Here is an 18,341-nt window from a genome sequence, read left to right as displayed (position 1 = left end):
TGAGTGTGGAGCCCAACACGGGGCTCAATCACATGGCTCTGGGATCATGACCTAAGTTGAAACCAAGTGTGGGACACTCAACCAACTGAGCCACCCAGGTACCCCCTCCTGTGTTTTCTTGAAATATTCCCTCTGCAGGCTGGTTTAACTTTTAGGTCTTCAATCGGATGGAACAACAAGATAGAACAAATCAGCCAGAGGAGGTGGGATGAGGGTTTTCCCTTTGGATTGGAATCTAAAACCATATTACCAACAGCCATAGTATTCACTGTAGCCATGGCTAGCATGGCAAGTCTCCCTGATTTTTTTTTTTTTTTTTTTTTTAAATTTACTTTGGAGATAATGAGGAAACCCTTAAAGCCAGATTATAGTTTGTCTGTTCTAGGAAGTGCCTGTTAAAGCAGCATCTAACACTATTCTGGACAATGGAGAAAATAGCACTTTAGGTATGCAAAGCGATGGCCCATGGTCTCTTTTGGGTGAATCTCCAAGCCTGGCCCATGGATCTTTCTCCTCCATTACCACTTAGCCCCCTGGAGGCTTGTCTTCTGATTGGTTGGTTGGGACTGCAGAAATGTAGCTTAGACTTCTCAAGAAGAGCCAAAAAAAGCGTGGTCTTTTTTATTCATCTTTTTTTTCCTTTGTCTTAGACTTTTTTTTTTTTTTTTTTTTTTTTTTTTTTGAGATCTAGATTGTCTATTACGGTCTGGCTCCCTCACATGAGAGGGTGGGCCTTGAATGTGCCACATTCACTGAAGGCTGAGATACCATTTTATCCTGAAGCCAAAATCTCAGAGCTGAACCAGAGAATGAACCCGGTTGTGCCTGGGCTCACCTGTCGGTTTCATTAATTCTTCTTACTGACTGTAGACCTCATGTAAGATTCAGACTTTGACCTTCCTCAATTTTACCCAAAATATATATTATATATATATTATATTATATCTCAGATGAATACTTTTATGGCCATATATTTTTTTACATATCATTTTAAAACCTAAGTTACTAGAGAATTCTGGGGATGGCTTCAATTATACCTAAATGAATGGTGACCTTCAGACTGGTTGCGTTGGGCGGACATACCATTAATCAGGATCATTTAAGTATAAGTGGAAGACAATCACTCTGGCTGAATTAGACAAAAGAGGGATTTATTTTAAGGACACTGGGATGTCCCACAGAATCTGGGAACACAAATACGACCAGTTCCTGGGATCAGAAACAGAGATGCTCTCAGGGTTCAATTTCTATTTCCATCAGAAACAGAGATGCTCTCAGGATTCAATTTCTGTTTCTTTTATCTCTGATTCTCTCTACATATCCCTTTCATTCTTCCCCTTTTTTATGTATAAGTGGTCCTTCCATTTACTTACATCACAGGAAGCTAGAATATAAACCCAGCATGCACGTCCTATCCTACAGTAAACCATTCAAGGACTGACTGACTTTCTTTTTCCTTGGTTCTAGTTCCAAGACGCCCACGCCAGCCCTCTGGTTGGCTTAACTCGGGAGAGGTGCCTGACTCACAGGGGTCTCCTGGTAACCATCTGGATGGAGTTGTCAGATGCGGTAGGTGGGTGTCAGAAGAAGGGCGAAGGTGTTGGGAAAATGAAAAATAAGCATGAAAACCAGCAACCTGTCAATGTATTTGTGAGCAAACACTGAATTCATTAGTTCTGCGAAGTCAAGTCAATCCATTTTCCTAGGAAGTGAGCAGTTGTGGATTTTTAACTCTATGAGGTATATGCCTCTATATTTATTTAAATATATCTATTCTCAATGTAGAGCTTGGAATGAAACCTGTGGAATCAAACTGGGGAGAGAGGACATATTCAAATTAATAAAGAATAATGCAGCACAGATAGGATATAATGACTGTTTTTAAAGCAAATATCTTAGAATTTGGAGAGATTTAAGAACGGCATTAACCAGTATCATTACTTTGCTTTTATTGCCATGCAAATCTGTTTTCTTTTCTTAAGTTTATTTATTTATTTTGAGAGAGAGAAAGAGAGAGTGGGAGGGGCGCAGAGGAGAAAGGGAGAGAGAGAATCCCAAGCAGGCTCCACACTGTCAGCACAGAGCCGCATGTCACGAGAGCTCGCACTCGTGAACCATGAGATCATGACCTAAGCTGAAACCAAGAGTCAGACACTTAACCGATTGAGCCACCCAGGTGCCCCTCCATGCACATCAATGTTTTCTGAGCTATCTATAAGGTGACCATTGTTTAGGGAAGACTGTATTCATAACTATATTTGTATGGTGCTTACTATGCTTACTTTGTATATGCTTATCTACTTACTAGAATGTGAATAATCATAGAGATCATCTAGCCTTGTTCAACCTGCTCACTTTACAGATGGGAAAAAAATTTAAAAAAACCCCACAACACCTTGACAACCAGAATCCTCAAGAGCCCACAGTTATTTAGTGCCAGGTCCTAGTTTTCAGAATACACTGGAATGTTGCATTGTATTACTTTCCATTGCATTATGTCAATATCCACTTCATTCCAGCTCTCTCATTTCAAGGTAGGTGTAATGATATTTCTCTTCCTACCCAAAATAGAAGTTGTTGTGGATAAAGTGAACACAAATTGAAAAGCATTGTTATAGATTAAAATGTTACAGAATATTCAATGCTATTATCATCACCATTGATTTTAGCATAAGATCTATCCTCTTGTATGTGGCTTCAGCCAGAGATTTTAATGCTAGGAGAGTCCTTAGAGGTCATTTCTTCAAGCCTCTCATTTTACAGATGAGGACACAGAGCCCAGGGAGGCCTCTGTGGCTTGAAGAAGGTCACATATAATCAAAAAAAATCTTCAATATTGGACTTCTCTAAGGATGAACATCTTGTGGAGCAGCTCCCTTGAAATGCCTGCGCAAAATCAAGCTGAGGCTGTTGTCTATTTCACATATAATTTCCCCTCTGGTATTTGACATTACACACGAAAGCACAAGGCCAGATGCTTAACTGCTTCTAAATGGAGGCTGTGAAATGATAAGCAACTTTTTGCCATCTTTTCTGTGGGTCATTGTGTCTTCTCCAAAGTCATTGTATTTTTGTTGTTTGTTAGCTTATTTCCAAACTGGGAATTATGAAAACGATCTCTTAAGGCATTAGAATGACTTATGGCAAACTATAATACAGCATTTCTAGATTTTTCAGGCATTGTACTCTACCTTACATTTCCATTTGGTATGCAATTAAATGACCATAACTGGTATATTCCATTCAACTCTTAGCACAACAAAAAGCTGTAAATAGAAAGAAAAAGACAATTCCTAGCCAGATACTCCTTGATGGTTTGATTTTGTCTCCTTTACAAGTAGAGTTTTTTCTTCTCAGCTAATAAATGGCATTCAGGATCACTGCAGAAAAATTGGAAAATATTTTAAAATGTAGTAAAAAGAAAAAAAATACCCATGATTTCACCATTCAGAGAAAATCTCCTTTGTTATTTCAATGCATTTCATACTCTTTCCCTTTTTAAAAAATTTTTATGGTGATAAAAGTATATAAAACATATGTGTATGCCTTGACATATAGTTATAAAATTTAATGAGTATTACTAAATTGAAAATTTATTTTAACGCCTATGATCTGTCATTCGGTTCAGGAAATACATTATAAGCACCCCAGAAAATATCTATGGCTCTTGCAATTGCAACCTTCCTTTTGTATAATCACTATATTTCTGTAGCTTCTCTGTATAGTTTTAGTACCTATACAGGTGTCCCTACACTATACATTAATTGTAACACTTGTTGCAAAGAATGAACCAATATCCATTATTATTAACTAAAGTCTATAGCTGTCGTTGTTTGTTTTTTATTAGAGAGAGAAAGAGAGAGAGAGCATGAGCAGGAGAGGGGAAGAGAGAGAGAGAAAAAATCTTAAGCAGGCTCCACACTGACACGGAGGTCGATTCCACGACTCTGGGATCATGACCTGAGCCGAAGTCAAGAGTCAAGACACTCACCACGCACCCCTAAAGTCTATAGTTTATTCAGATTTCCTTAGTTTTCATCTACTGCCCTTCTTCTGTTCCAGGATCCCATCTATGACACCCCAATACATTTCATTGTCATGCCTCCTCAAGCTCCTCTTGGCTGTGACAGTTGTTTAGACTTTCCTTGTTTTTGGTGACCTTAACAGTTTTGAGGAGTACTGGCCAGGTATTTTGTAGGGCATCCTCTCCTGGAATTAAAAAAAAAATTTTTTTTTCTCATGATTAGACTGGTGTTTTGGGCTTTGGGAGGGAAGATTGCAGAGACACAGTGGCACAGTCATCACATCATCTAAAAGGTATATATACAAATCATCTAAAAGGTGATTTGTGCCTGTTGATGTTGACCTTGGTCACCTGGCTAACTAAGGCAGTATTCATTGTCCCACTGCAAGGTTACTCTTTCCCCCTTCTTTCCATACTGTCCTCTTTGGAAGGAATTTACTATGAGCGGTTCACACCTAAGCAGTGGAGAGCTGAGTAGCTACATACATTATTTGGAATTCTTCTGCACAGAATTGTCTCTTATTTTCCATTTATTAATTTACTCAATTATGTATTTATGTCAGTATTGACTCATGGATATCTATTTTGCATTTTGGGCTATAATCCATACTTTATTGTTCAAATTATGGCATCTTTGGCCATTGGGAGTTGTCAGTTGTGTCCCATGTCTTCCTGCCATACTCTTATCAGTGTGTGTGTGTGTGTGTGTGTGTGTGTGTGTGTGAACACTTCCTTACTTCTTGCCAATACAAGATATTCTGGGTTCATCTTATATATTTCCTTTGCTGATCTTAGAATCAATCACATTTCCAAAGAGCCTTGGTTCCTTTCATTGGAGAATGATTTTAAGAATGAAAATCTGGGCTCTGGATGTGCTTGTTGCTAATGGGGAATCATTTCTTTTATTTCCGCTTCGCTGACAGAGCAAAGAGATATGTGCGTATACGTTAGCTGGTGTACACATATTTATAAATATTGCTGTTATGTAAACAAATGTATCTGTATTAAGCTGAGCATGAGTTTTTACCGATGTCTCCAACTTTCATTCGTTACCTCATGGATCATTCCAGCTTCTTCCCTTGCTTATCTGTAAAGTTGGACTCCAACAGTGAGAAAACCAGTTTCTGGTATCCACCACCCGCTTACTTAATTGTTCAATTGCTGTTTATATGCATAGAAATATGAGAATTGTTGCTCTAGATATTATATTTTCCTTCTATTATTTTTCCATGGCTGTGTTAGTAGTCACCACAGAAATTACAACATGCACACCTAACTTATTAAAAATTAAAGTTTAATAAAACTCTTTACCCTCTTCCTTGAGAGACCTTAGAATACTTCAATTTCAGTTACCCGTCCCTTTATCTTATTGTTATATGGTATTTTACTCTCTAGGGATGTGCTTTTCTGTGCTGTGCATATGCATATATGTGTGACATTATTTATGTGCGTATATGTGACTAGACATTAAGGTAAGTGTCCACTTACCTACATACTTAATCACTTTCTTTGCTCTTCATTCGCTCCAACATCTCAGCTTTCCATCTGGGGTTACTTTCCTTTTTGTTTGAACTATATTCTTTGTCAGTGAGATGTTTGATCGTGAATTTGGTTTTGGTGTTTGAAGACTGTTTCACCCTCATTCTCAAAAGATAATTTTGCGCAGTGTAGGATTTTAAATTTACTGGGGCGCCTGGGTAGCGCAGTCGGTTAAGCGTCCGACTTCAGCCAGGTCACGATCTCGCTGTCCGTGAGTTCGAGCCCCGCGTCGGGCTCTGGGCTGATGGCTCAGAGCCTGGAGCCTGTTTCCGATTCTGTGTCTCCCTCTCTCTCTGCCCCTCCCCCATTCATGCTCTGTCTCTCTCTGTCCCAAAAATAAATAAACGTTGAAAAAAATTAAAAAAATAAATAAATTTACAGAATTTTCTTTCAGTACATTGGGATTTCATGGTTGATGTTGAAGTCATATATCTATCCATTGCTAAACTTTGAGAGTAATCTACTTTATTTCCCTTTTATTCTTTCTTTTCTTTCTTTCTCTTCTTTCTTTCTTTCTCCCCTCCCTCCCTCCTTCTTTCTCTCTTTCCTTCCTTCCTCCCTCTTCTTTCTTTCTTTCTTTCTTTCTTTCTTTCTTTCTTTCTTTCTGTCACTTTGTCATTTGTCACAGTTTGGCAATAATGCATATAGATATTATTTTCTTTTTTTATTTATCCTGCTTGGGTTTTCTGAACCTGAGTTTGTGGATTCATTTCATTCATCAATTCTGGAAAATTATCACATATTATCTCTTCAAATATTGCCTCTGTTCCATTTTCTTTCTTCTCCTTCTGAAACTTATAGTCACCAGTATTTCTGTCTCTCTTTCTGTCTCTGGGCTGTATGTGGATGCTATTGTCTGAATGCTTATGTTCTCCCCAAATTCATATGCTGAAATCCTAACCCCATAATGATGGTACGAGGAGGTGGGGTCTTTGAGAGGTGATTGGGTCATAAGGGTAAACCTTTATGATTGGGATCAGTGCACTTATTAATGAGAATCCAGAGAATTATCTCACTCTTTCTGTGTGTGAGGGCGCAACAAAAAGATGCTGTGTATGAACCAGGAAGTAGGTACTGGACCTGCTGGTACTGTGACCTTAGACTTTCCAGCCTCCAGAACTGTGAGAAATAAATTCCAGTTGTTTATGAGCTGCCCAGTCTGTGGTATTCTGTTAAAACAGCCCCAGTGACTTAGACACTGGAAAACATCATCTTCTTTCCTGGTCTCCCTTTAGTTATGTCTAATCTGCTGTCCAATACAACTGTGGAGCTCTTAGTTCCTTCTACTGTATATTTTATATCCAGAAGTTCTGGGTTTTTTTTTTTTTTTTTCAAATCTACTGTATCATTTCTTACAGTTTTCTGTTACCACTGAATATTTTCAAGCTTGCTTTTTATTTCTGTAGACGTCATGGTTATTTTATAATCAGTGTGCAATTCTATTCCTTTTGTTCATTTTCTTTCATGTTGCCTTGCTTCCTTGTACAGCTGGTTATCTTTGCCAGCCTCCTGGTCATTGCACTGGAAAAATATTTGTTCAGATTCCTTGAGGTCAGAGATAAATGGGCCTTACTCCAGAGTGCCTTAGAAGCTTGAGGTTTCCTGGCCTGCATTAGGCTATACATGTCTGTGGACGGGAGGTTAGCAGATGGGTTTTGATCTGGTTTGCCCCTACCCTTAAGGGTCATGTTTATAGAAGGAAAGAACTCCTGTAATAATCCCAAACTCAGGCAGGTCTTGGGCCTGAACTTCTGCCCTCATGCTCTGCGAAGCCTTAGGACCAGAGGGTAAGAAGTTGGTACTGACAACCTCAGAGCAAGTGCTACATTCATTATACTTGTGATTATTCATTGCGTGATATTCTGCATCCTGATTTTTTCTCTTAACATTATGTTTTCCATATACTCCATACCTGATATTTATCTTTTAACAAAATAATGTAATTCTTTTTTAGAGTTATCAAAAGCTGCTTTAAAAAAAAAGTTTATTCTGAGAGAGGGAGAAAGAGCTTGGGAGGGGCAGAGAGAGGGGAAAAGAGAGAGAATCCTAAGCATACTCCACACTGTCAGTGCAGAGCCTGATGTGGAGCTTTAACCCATGACCTGTGAGATCATGACCTGAGCCGAAACCAAGAGTTAGGTGCTTAACTGACTGAGCCACCTGGGTGTCCCAAAAACTGCTTAAAAAAAAATCTTCACAGGATTTCCACCATATTAAGAACTTAAACAAATTTTTCCAGCAAAATTTATTACCAGTAAATTCTGATTACCTTTTAGATCTTTTATACTGGAGAAATAAAAATATTGAAGATCATAAAATTTCGATCTAACACTAGAGAACAGAGAACTGAATTTGATAATATATCAGGTGCATAACAATAATAATGAAAACCTCAATAATATGTCCATTCCAGGTAAGGCTAGTGAAGAAGAGAGGTAGAGGGAAAGAGTGTTAAGATCTGCCCGTGACCGTGGCTGAGCTTTGATCCCTGGACCACTCCTTGTTCCTCCAGCTAGGGACCACTACTTCCTTTTTCTTGCATGCTGAAAGCTGGCCATTGTCCAGGAATGATTCCTGCTCTAACAAGAAGCATAAAAGCCCCCTGGCTGACCCTCCTGTACTTCTGGAAGGAGTGTAAATTGCTACAGCTATTCTGAAGACCAATCCAACAATATTCAGTGCAGTTAAGTAATTGCCTTGTAACTCAACAATTTCATTTGTGAGTAGTGTATCCAGAGAACCTCGCCCATGGGTGGATGAGAATCTATGAGAATATGCGTAGAATAAAAAATTGGAGGCAGCGGCACTGTTTATCCCTAAAAGAAGGGGTATGTAAAATACAACGTGTGTGTATGACACAATGCCATATAGCAGCCAGAAGGATGAAACGGATCTACAAATAGCAATGTCTCAAACACATAATGTTAAATGAAAAAAAAGGAAATAGAATGAGATCATAGAATGAGGTCTGTTGCTACTAACAAAGCACCCCGAATTTATTGGCTTAAAACGACTGTTTATTAGCTCATGAGGCTATGCGTCCACGTTTGGGGTTGGGATGTGCAGGGCATTTCTGCTGGTCTCTTCTGGGCTCATCATTCCCCTGCAGTTGGTTGGCAATTGGAACAGTTGTTACAAGGTTGTCTTAGATGGCTTTACCTGCCCATCTTGGCACTGATGTTGGCTTCTTCTGTCTCGGAGGGCCTCATGTTTGCAACAACTTGTGGGCTAGCCTGGGCTTTCTCACATAGTAGCAGGAGAGTTGCCAGAGCAAGAGAGGTCAGGCCCCAAAGGACAAGCTGTTATTAAGCCTTTGCTTGATCACGTGCAAGTTATGTGCCACACCTGGGGTCACAAATGAAGAGGGTACATGACAGCATGGATCCAAGGAGGTGGGTGGGTCACTGGATGCCAGAACAGCAACAATCTGCCACAATAGAATACTAATTGTTGTAGGCCGAATGGTGTTCCCCCACAAATTCATATGTTGAAGACTTAACACCAGGACCTCGGGATGTAACCATATTTAGAGACAAAGTCTTAAAAAAGGTAATTAAGTTAAAATGAAGTTTTCAGCCTGGGCCCCAGTACTATCTGACTGATGTCCTTACAAGAAGAGGAAATTGAGATACCACGTTTGTGCTCACACAGAGGAGAGACAACGTGAGGCTGCAGTGAGAGACAGCCATTGGTAAGCCAAAGGCAGAGGCCTGAGAAGAAATCAACCCTGCTGACATCTTGATCTTAGACTCTAGCCTCTAAAACTGTGAAAAACTTGTGTTGGTCAAGCTACCCCATCTGTGGTGTTTTGTCATGGCAGCCCGAGCTAACTCATATGGTGGTATTCATCTAATTGTAAAGGGTTCACCCGCAAGCCATGATTGTGTTTTCCACAGATACAAAGGGAGTTGACTAAACACGTGTGCAGATCAGGAGTACGTGTATTACATTCCGGAGTGGAGGTGTCTGTGAGGGAAAGAGAATGGTATTGGGGCAGGAAATAAGGTGAAAAACAATCTAAAAAGAGAGCCATGCATGGATGGGTGATAATAGTGTGCCATGTGTTTGAGAAGGTGATCCATTCAAATCTGTACCTGAACTTAAAAAATGGAATAAAGTAAAATAAAAAGATAGTCTCTCTTGGTTGAGGCAGAGTGGGCTTTCTTAGCAGGGATAACACCAATTTTAAAAACCTAATATTATTGAATTCTACTATATGAAAGGTTGTCTTACATCATTAAATCTTCTACATGAAGGCAACATTGCTCTCATTTAGATGAGAGGAAACTGAGGCAAAGAGAATTTAAGTAAGCTGTCCATAGATACACCATGAGTAGTGGTGGGCAGGGGGTTGAACTCCAGTCTGTGTGATTCCCACCCTGAGCCTTGGCAGTTCCCATTGGATCATCCATAACTTAGCATCTGTGTCTCTTCAGCTTCTTCGGCCCTTTCCTCATGTCTAGAGTTGGATTCCTTCCTTTCTCTCAGGTGTTTGTCGTCTTTCCGAGTCACTGGTCTCCTGTCACCTGCCTTGCTCTCTGTCTGGCCCTGATGTGCAGGCTGGCTCTCTCCTGGTTCACCAACACACTTGCACCTCACCAGGGTGGCTCCAGCATTGCATCCCCAAGGTCAGGGCGCTGGAGGCAGAGAGAAAGAACACAGGCAGCAGTAGGCAGAAAGAAGCATAGGATCAGGCTTTATTTAACTCTTTCGGCTGTGATTGTGGGCACTTTGAAATATGGGTGACCAAGTTCCATCTTCAGAGATTCTGATATAACTAGTCAGGGGTGCAATCTTGGCAACAAACATTTTCAGAAAGCTTGCCAGGTGACTGCAGTATACAGTCAAGGTTGAGAATTACTGGTTGGAAGTTTGAATTTTAGTGCTAAATGGATACTTTTTATTTTTTTTAATTGATAGTTTATATTTAAATGTTTACGATTTTTAAATGTTTATTTATTTTTGAGAGAGACAGAAAAAGAGAGCCTGGGGAGGGGCAGAGAGATGGGGGGAACAGAGGATCTGAAGCAGGCTCTGTGCTGACAGCAGAGAGCCCGATGCAGGGTTCAGACTCACTGTGAGATCATGAGCTGAGCCGAAGTCAGACACTTAACAGACTGAGCCGCCCAGGTGCCCACAAACTGTAAGATATTTAAGTGCACAATGTGATGATTTGATATATGTACACATTGTCAAAGGATTCCTCCCGCTGAGTTAATTAATACTTCCGTTACCTCACATATTTACCCCTCTCCCTTTTCTTTTTTTGGTAAGAATGTTGGAATTTTAGCAAATTTCAATGATACAATACAGTGTTATCAACTATAGTCTAATGTTATTCATTAGATCCTCAGGCCTGAATCATCTTTTGACTGAAAGCTTGTACCTTTTTACCAACGTCTCCCTCGCCAGCCTCCTAACCATCCCCTTATGATGGCGAGTGGGAGCAGATTGTTAAGTACGGAAGAATTTTCCAAGCTGATTGGTGGTAGGTTAAGTTAGCCACAGTGAGAGTATTTATACCACAGAAAGGGGCAAATGTGACAAATCAGGGCTTGTTTTTTAGAGAGTTGGTTGACCAGAATGCCGGTGGATGCAATTTGCATGAGTTATGAAACTTCATGTATATAAAAGGCTCAATGCTGTATGATGCAGTGCAAGTGTCCATGCTATGGAGTCAGAAATGGGAGCTCAAGTCAAACAGTTTACAACCTTATAGCCAAGTGATGAAGGGAAAATTATTTTGTCCTACCTGGGCTTTGATTTTCCTAGCTTTTAAGTAGGAATCATCATGCCTACCTCACTGGAGTACTATGAGGAGGAAAACTCTAATATGAATGAATTTAGCATTGTGTACAAAATAGATGCTTGAAAGATACCGGTTGAATTTGCCCAAGGAACAAAGCATAGCTAACAAACCCATCCATAATGCTTTCAGAAAATGCAAATGATAGGACTACTTACAAATGTTTAGTGTATATCTAATATTATATTTTTCAATCATCAGGCTCCTTCACTCACAGCAACCTTTTGAGGTAGATGCTGTGCTTTGCCATCATTTTATTTTATTTTTTATTTTATTTTTATTGTTTTTGGAGAGAAAGGGCATGCAAGCAGGGGATAAGGTCAGAGGGAGAGAGAAATAGTCTTAAAAAACCTCCACCCTCAGTGAAGATCCTGACGCGAGGCTTGATCTCACAACCTTGGGATCATGACCTGAGCTGAAATCAAGAGTCAGATGCTCAACTGACTGAGCAGCACAGATGCCCCAGAGCTTTTTTTTTTTTTTTTTTTTTTTTTTTTTTTTTTTTTTTTTACAGGGCTTGGATCTGTCAGGGTACAGAGCCACTCCTCTTAACCATTTTGTGCTACTGGTAAATGATGCTAAATGCCAAATAATGATAATGCATGCAATAAAGATGATCACGTGTGCTAAGTGTGTCTGCCTCATTCAATTAGGCGTGACATCATCTGGAAAACAGCACCCTTTGCATCAATTAACATGGAGTCACAGCTTTGTAGATTCCTCAGGGGCTGCCTGAGATCTTTGCCAGAAAGCATGCCATAAATTGTGGTCATGTTTTACACAGTGCAGCCACTCTCTAGGATCCTGTGGGGATTAGAGTCTTACCGGAAGAGGTTCTTACTGTCTTCAGCTAAACCAGCTTGAAGCCCTTCCCCGCCCAACCCTGTTCTCTTTCCAAGATCCTATTAACAAACCTTCGATATGGTGCTGATAACAGCTTGCCCCTGCGTGACTGGCCTCTCCTCCTTCTTTGGAGCCTGGACCAGCTCCTTTAAAGAATATAAAAGAAAGTCACTCATTTCATCCTGATCTCGCTTAATCAATTCTGCCGTTTCTGGGCCATTAGAAGGTCTACAATTTCTTCAACTCTCCACACTGCATTTCGATTAAGGGCAGAGATATTTTTCCTCCTCTGGAGTTTTCCTTCCTGTCTGGTGTCCTGCAGAACAGAGGCAATGTAAGAAGCTTCCTCTCTTGTTTTCATGGAAAAGAAACCTAGGAAAAGGATTTTGTTTCCCTACCATTTATTTATTTTTTATTCACCAGCCACACTTATTCCTCTTAGAGAAGCATCTTCCTCTTTTCTTCTTTTCCCTCTCTTCCTCCCTCCTTCCTTTCCTCCTGCCTTCTCTCTCTCTTTTTTCTCACTTTTATACAGTGACTTCTATAATAGATTATGTTCTGCATAATTTCACCTCTGAGGAATTGCCAAAATAGTGCTCTGAATCTCCTGAGAATGAAAACAACCAAAATAATCTGTTTCTACAGTCGAGTTGATCAGATTTTGAGAGGAAATTTGAAGTCTGGATTTGAGAATTTCACTTTAAAATATTTTGCATCAGCTCCTAACTAGTGAATAGTGAATTATCCTTTCTATGTATAACCCAGATGGTTGTTGGAGATCTTTCTTTGGTGCATCTTTCTGTGCATGTGTGTGCGTGTGTACGTGTGTGTGTGTGTGTGTGTGTGTGTGTGTGTGTGTAGGGTGGAAAGAGTGGAAAGATGCACCTCTGGGGAGGTTCTGAAGACTGATTTAAAATGACTGAGAAGTGCTTGAAGAACTACAAGCTGATTCTGATTAGAATCACATTTTAGGGAGATTTTGGAAAGAGACTAGTGCACCCCATTCAGATTAGAGAGGGGGGCAGACCCTAAAACTCTCCAGTTACAGAAGGATGTATGTGAGCTTTGGTGTGGGGTGAGCATGTGGCTGGGCATATGTGGGCATGCGTGGTAATGTTTGTCATTCCTCAAAGATGACACCGTATCTCTTTGCCTGAGGCTTTCTTTGTCATTGCTAAGCGAAGCCTGTTTCATGTGCGAATTCATGGCATATGAGGAATAACCCGTGATCTGACTCTTTTTTTTTTTTTCCATTAGCAAGTTTTGTTATAATAAATGCTAGGTTAAGAGTCTGGGCATTAAATAACCTAGAATCCTAGTTTTATCTTTGCTGCCTGGGCAAAGAGAGACAAATTCTTAACCTCATGAGCCTCAACCTTCAATTGGAAAATGGAATTGATCAATATCTACCTACAGAGGCTGGATGAGATAATGCCTGGAGAGCCCCTTGTGCAAGTCACAGGCATGAAATAAGAGCCCAACAAATGTGAGTTATTTTAATTGTTTTTACCTACTCATTTTATTAAGATACATTAGATTTCTTAAAGTATTTGCTCAAGTATCTTTTCTGAGAGCTTTTTTTTCCCTGGCTTTTCAAGGTAGAGCTTAGGCAATGGTTATTTCATGTCTCAGTTGAAGTTCAAAACATGTTGTTGGTAATTTATCTTTTTTTTTTTTTTTTAATCTGTCACTTCCAGTCCACTGGATCCTTTTGACCAAAAGGCGTGCTATGAATATTGTTAATCTTGGTACATGACTAACGAGTACTGAGGCCAGTACCTGCACATACTGCCAAGTACCTGTCTCTGTTTATTCATCAGGTACTTATTGAGTGCCAGATGTGCTAGGGGCTAGGCATGCAATGGTATGCAGTCCCTATCTTCAGAAAGCTCACAGGCTCATGAGGAATATGGATAAAGAGTAAAGTAACACATATTGTGTTAAAAAGGGAAGTTCAGCTATACTTTTTATACTTAGAAGAGGCTGAGCCAACTTCTTTGACATCCGAAGAATCTTAAGGCAGAAAGTGGAGAAAGGTTTGTGGGAGGTGGGAGGGTACAGGGGGAACTGTCCAGCAGAGCTTCAGCTGAAATCACATCCAAGGTGACTATGTACAATGTAGAGGGCCTTGACCATCTATCTACCCATTGGGATAAAAAAAAAATGCTTTGCCCTAAACCTCATGGGAAATTTGCCAGCATTCAAGACATCTTAAGAGCTATGAAAACCACTTCAGAAATTCCTGAACTTTCCCACAGTTACACACCATCAGGGTTCAGTTGGCTTCCTTCTGTAACTACCCAACAATCATAGTTGAGAAACAAACCACTAGTTTTTAAAAAAAAATTTTTTTTTTCAACGTTTATTTATTTTTGGGACAGAGAGAGAGCATGAACGGGGGAGGGGCAGAGAGAGAGGGAGACACAGAATCGGAAACAGGCTCCAGGCTCTGAGCCATCAGCCCAGAACCCGACGCGGGGCTCGAACTCACGGACCGTGAGATCGTGACCTGGCCGAAGTTGGACGCTTAACCGACTGCACCACCCAGGCGCCCCCAAACCACTAGTTTTAAAAAATGTGTAATATATTCACTGAGTGTGTGTGTGTGTGTGTGTGTGTGTGTGTGATTTAACTTTTTTCAGAATAAATTCTAGCATTTTTTGAAACTAAAACTTGGTTTATATTCTCTCAAAGCCTGACTCATCTCTTAGCATGCCTTGTCAAATCATCAACCCCCTGAGGAAGCAGCTGATATTGCTTCCTGAAAAACTAACCACTCTTTTCTTAGCAGGAGGACACGTAGTCTAAGTGAAGGAGAAGAAGAGAATGCATATCAATTCCCCACAGGCATGCATAGTATTTGAAAAATAATGCAATGGCCACAGTTTCCTCTTGGGGATGTGTTGGGGGTGGGGAGAGTGTGACTCTGACAATCTCTAATGGTTAGATTCAGAGAAGGTTGGGCATAATATTCAGCTCCTCAAATGGTTATTTTTGAAAGAATGGCCACCACTCTACATACTAACCGTCTCTTCAAACTACATTATCCATAAAGATTATTATTCTTTTGTATAATGGAAAGTGCGTGTGCTTTAGAGGCAGAAACAGCTGGGTCCAAATTCTGGCTCTGCTGAATACAAAGTCTGTGACCTCAGGATAAACATTTATTCTTTCTGAGACTCCATTTCCTCATCCTTGAGGGAGAGAAATAATACTTCTTTCACAGCTTTCTTTTGCAAAGATTAGATGATGTGATATCTGTTAAACTGAGTGAAGAGTCAATATTCAATGATGTTTGTTCCTTCCCTATTTCCTTAGTCAAAGGAGCAGGAAGCAGTGTCTGGCTCACACTGTAAGCAGAGACCCACATTCCTCAAGGAGGATATCTTTCACCTATAGTACAGCCATCATTGTTGAATTTCCAGAGCCCTGAGAAGCAGCCATGAATTAATTTTATTTACTTATTGGATTTTTAAATTACTTTACCTAATTAGGTTTATTTTATTTATCATTCACTTATTAGATTTTTCTCAGTCAAGATTTCCATGGACTATCCTCCTCTAAAGTAAATAGAATATAGAGCTTATTCAGAACAGACTTTTATAAGATTCACCCAGAAGGAAAAGGAACCAGGAATATGGGCGTGCAATTAATGGAAGATTAAAACCTAGTGGTCAATAAACACATAAGAAGATCCTCAATCTTAATCATGTAAGTGAAAATAAATATTACGAAACGTCATTTCAGATCCATCCACCTGCCAAAAAGTGTAAGATCATCAGTACTAAGAGACGGTGAGGTGGCAGAACAATGGAGATCCTCACACACTGCTAGTGGCTTTGCAAATGAGTAAAACGACTTTGGAGAGTGATTTGACAATATGTAGTCATGTTGAAAGTACACGCAGCCTTTGACCAAGTGATTGCCTTTGTAGGTGAGTACTCAGGAGCAGTTGTCACACGTGTCCGTGGAGATGTGTGAACATGGTTGTTAACCGCACAAAGGAAGGAAGGGGCAATCGAACGGTCTGGCAATAAACCTGGATCAGATATATTTTAGTGTTTTCCTAAGCTTGTTAAAATGAGTTAAACATACATATGGGCATGAAAATATCTCCAAGATGTACCACATCATTAAAAATGTACCACAACCATTTCACGTGTGCACATGGAGACAAGGACGAGGATGTGTGTTGGTGTTTACTACCACACTAGTGACAAGTTGAAAACAAGTTAAATACCCATCCGCAGGGGACGTGGTAACTAATTGTGGTGGATTCATAAAATGGATGATTACATGGCAGCTAGATTAAACTAGAGGGGTTGTATCGATATGGGTGAATAGCAAATGCAGAAGGAAGTGTGTGTATCTTTTAGAAGTTAAATGCATGCGAAATTACACTACGTATTATTTAGTAGTACAGTTGACCCTTGCCCAATGCATGGGTTAGGGGCATTGATGCCCCCAGAGTCAAAAACCCATGAATAACTTAAGACTCCCTTAAAAACATAATTAGTAGCCCCTTGTTGACTGGAAGCCCTAATGGTAACATGAACATGTTAATGGTAGCATATATTTCTGTGTGTTACATGTCTTATATATTGGATTATTACAATTAAGTAAGCTAGAGAAAAAATATTAAGAACATCATAAGGAAGAGAAAAATACATTTATAGTACTGTGTGTATATTTACTGAAAAATTATCTGCCTGTGGGCAGGCCAAGCTGGATGCACTGGACGAAGTGGGGTGGTGGATGGCAGGGGGCCCAGGATGGAGAGTTTCCTGAGTGTGGAGACCTTGGTCCAGTAGGAAGCCTGGGTGGAGGGGGAGGAGTGCGCAGGCAAGCGGCAACAGGACCCAGAGGTGCACCATCTGCCTGTGGCCATGGACAGCTGTGGTCAATCGTGAGTGTGCGGGGCTCCAGGAGATGGAGGGGTTGGGGTGCAGTAGCAGGGAGGAGGGTTACAAGCCTGATCCAGGAAGGGTCTGCGCCCCTGAGCCTGGCCTGGAGCACTACGGGGAGGGAGGGCAGGAGCGCTGGGGCTTCGAGGCTCCCTGCACAGCATCACCCCTGCCCTCTGGATACTCTGCTTCAGCCCAGCGTCCTGCCCACCAGTCCCCATGCTTGACCCCACCAGCCTGTCTGCACATGGGGGGGGGGGGGTGGCTGTAACTCTTTCTGGTATCAGCCCCGGGGCTGCTGATGGCCTTGAAGGGGGGTTGGGGGGGCTCCCTCCACCCCACCCCCCAGGGTGCTCAGAGGGCAGCAGGCATAATCTCTGCTTAAAGGCACAGCCTTCCATTCTGTCCCTTGGAGACTGGGGTGATCAGCTGTGAATAAATGCCTTGTGCCTTTTGCTGTCATTTCTTAAAAAAGAAAAAAATCCACCTATAAGTGGATCCATTCAGTTCAAGGGCCAACTGTATATACGTATATAAATAAAGTACAGATGAACCTATGGGAAAAATATGCACTAAACTTGAAGTGTCATGGGGGATGTGGAGAGAGAAGAGAATCTAATGGGCAGGGACAGGGCTGTTTCATGTATCTGAAATATTTCAAATGACAAATGGAAAATAAAGGTCCTAGTGGAAGGGACATTGCCTCCACTAATTTAAACAGTATTTTAAAATAATAATAAAAAAACTTGTGTCCTGTTTACCTTCCATTAGCTACAAGATCTAGATGAGAGATGCCTAATCTTGCATTTCTACACTTTGGACTTTTCCGAGTTCATGATGTGAGCTTAGCATCTCTGTGTCTGTTTCAGTCCTGAGCAAGATTCAGAGGCAAGACAGGGAAATAGGACAAGCCTGTCTGGAGACGGAGGCTCCAACCAGATGCCAGCACTCGCACCTCTCCTCTCTGCTCTGCCCACTCATTTCCCCACCAGCCCCTTTGTCCCCCTCTGCAGCCCCCAATCTCCCCATGGCTTCTTGGGCTCCAGGATCCCTCCTGAAGACTAGGGAATCAACAAGTTTTATCATCATATTCAGTCCCCGTGAACATTGCTGAGTGGTGTCCAATTCTTTGAAATTTTACAGCAGTCCTTGTCAATGTGATGAATGAGCCTTCTCCCCATGTGCTTTGTTATAAGCTGCTGTGGATCCCAACTCTTATCTCCGT

General features: G+C 40.8%; 1 pseudogene; it reads left to right on the top strand.

Annotated features, from left to right (window-relative positions):
• Positions 1-18,341, top strand: part of LOC112855468 (S-formylglutathione hydrolase-like) — a 57,146-nt pseudogene that overhangs the window by 15,821 nt on the left and 22,984 nt on the right.

Source organism: Puma concolor, chromosome B3 (genome assembly GCF_028749965.1).
Source record: "Puma concolor isolate L17-30 chromosome B3, mPumCon1.1.hap2, whole genome shotgun sequence".
In the NCBI taxonomy this organism is placed as follows: Eukaryota; Metazoa; Chordata; class Mammalia; order Carnivora; family Felidae; genus Puma; species Puma concolor.
Note: the sequence above shows the minus strand (reverse complement) of the source record. Positions and strands in the feature narration are given on the sequence as shown.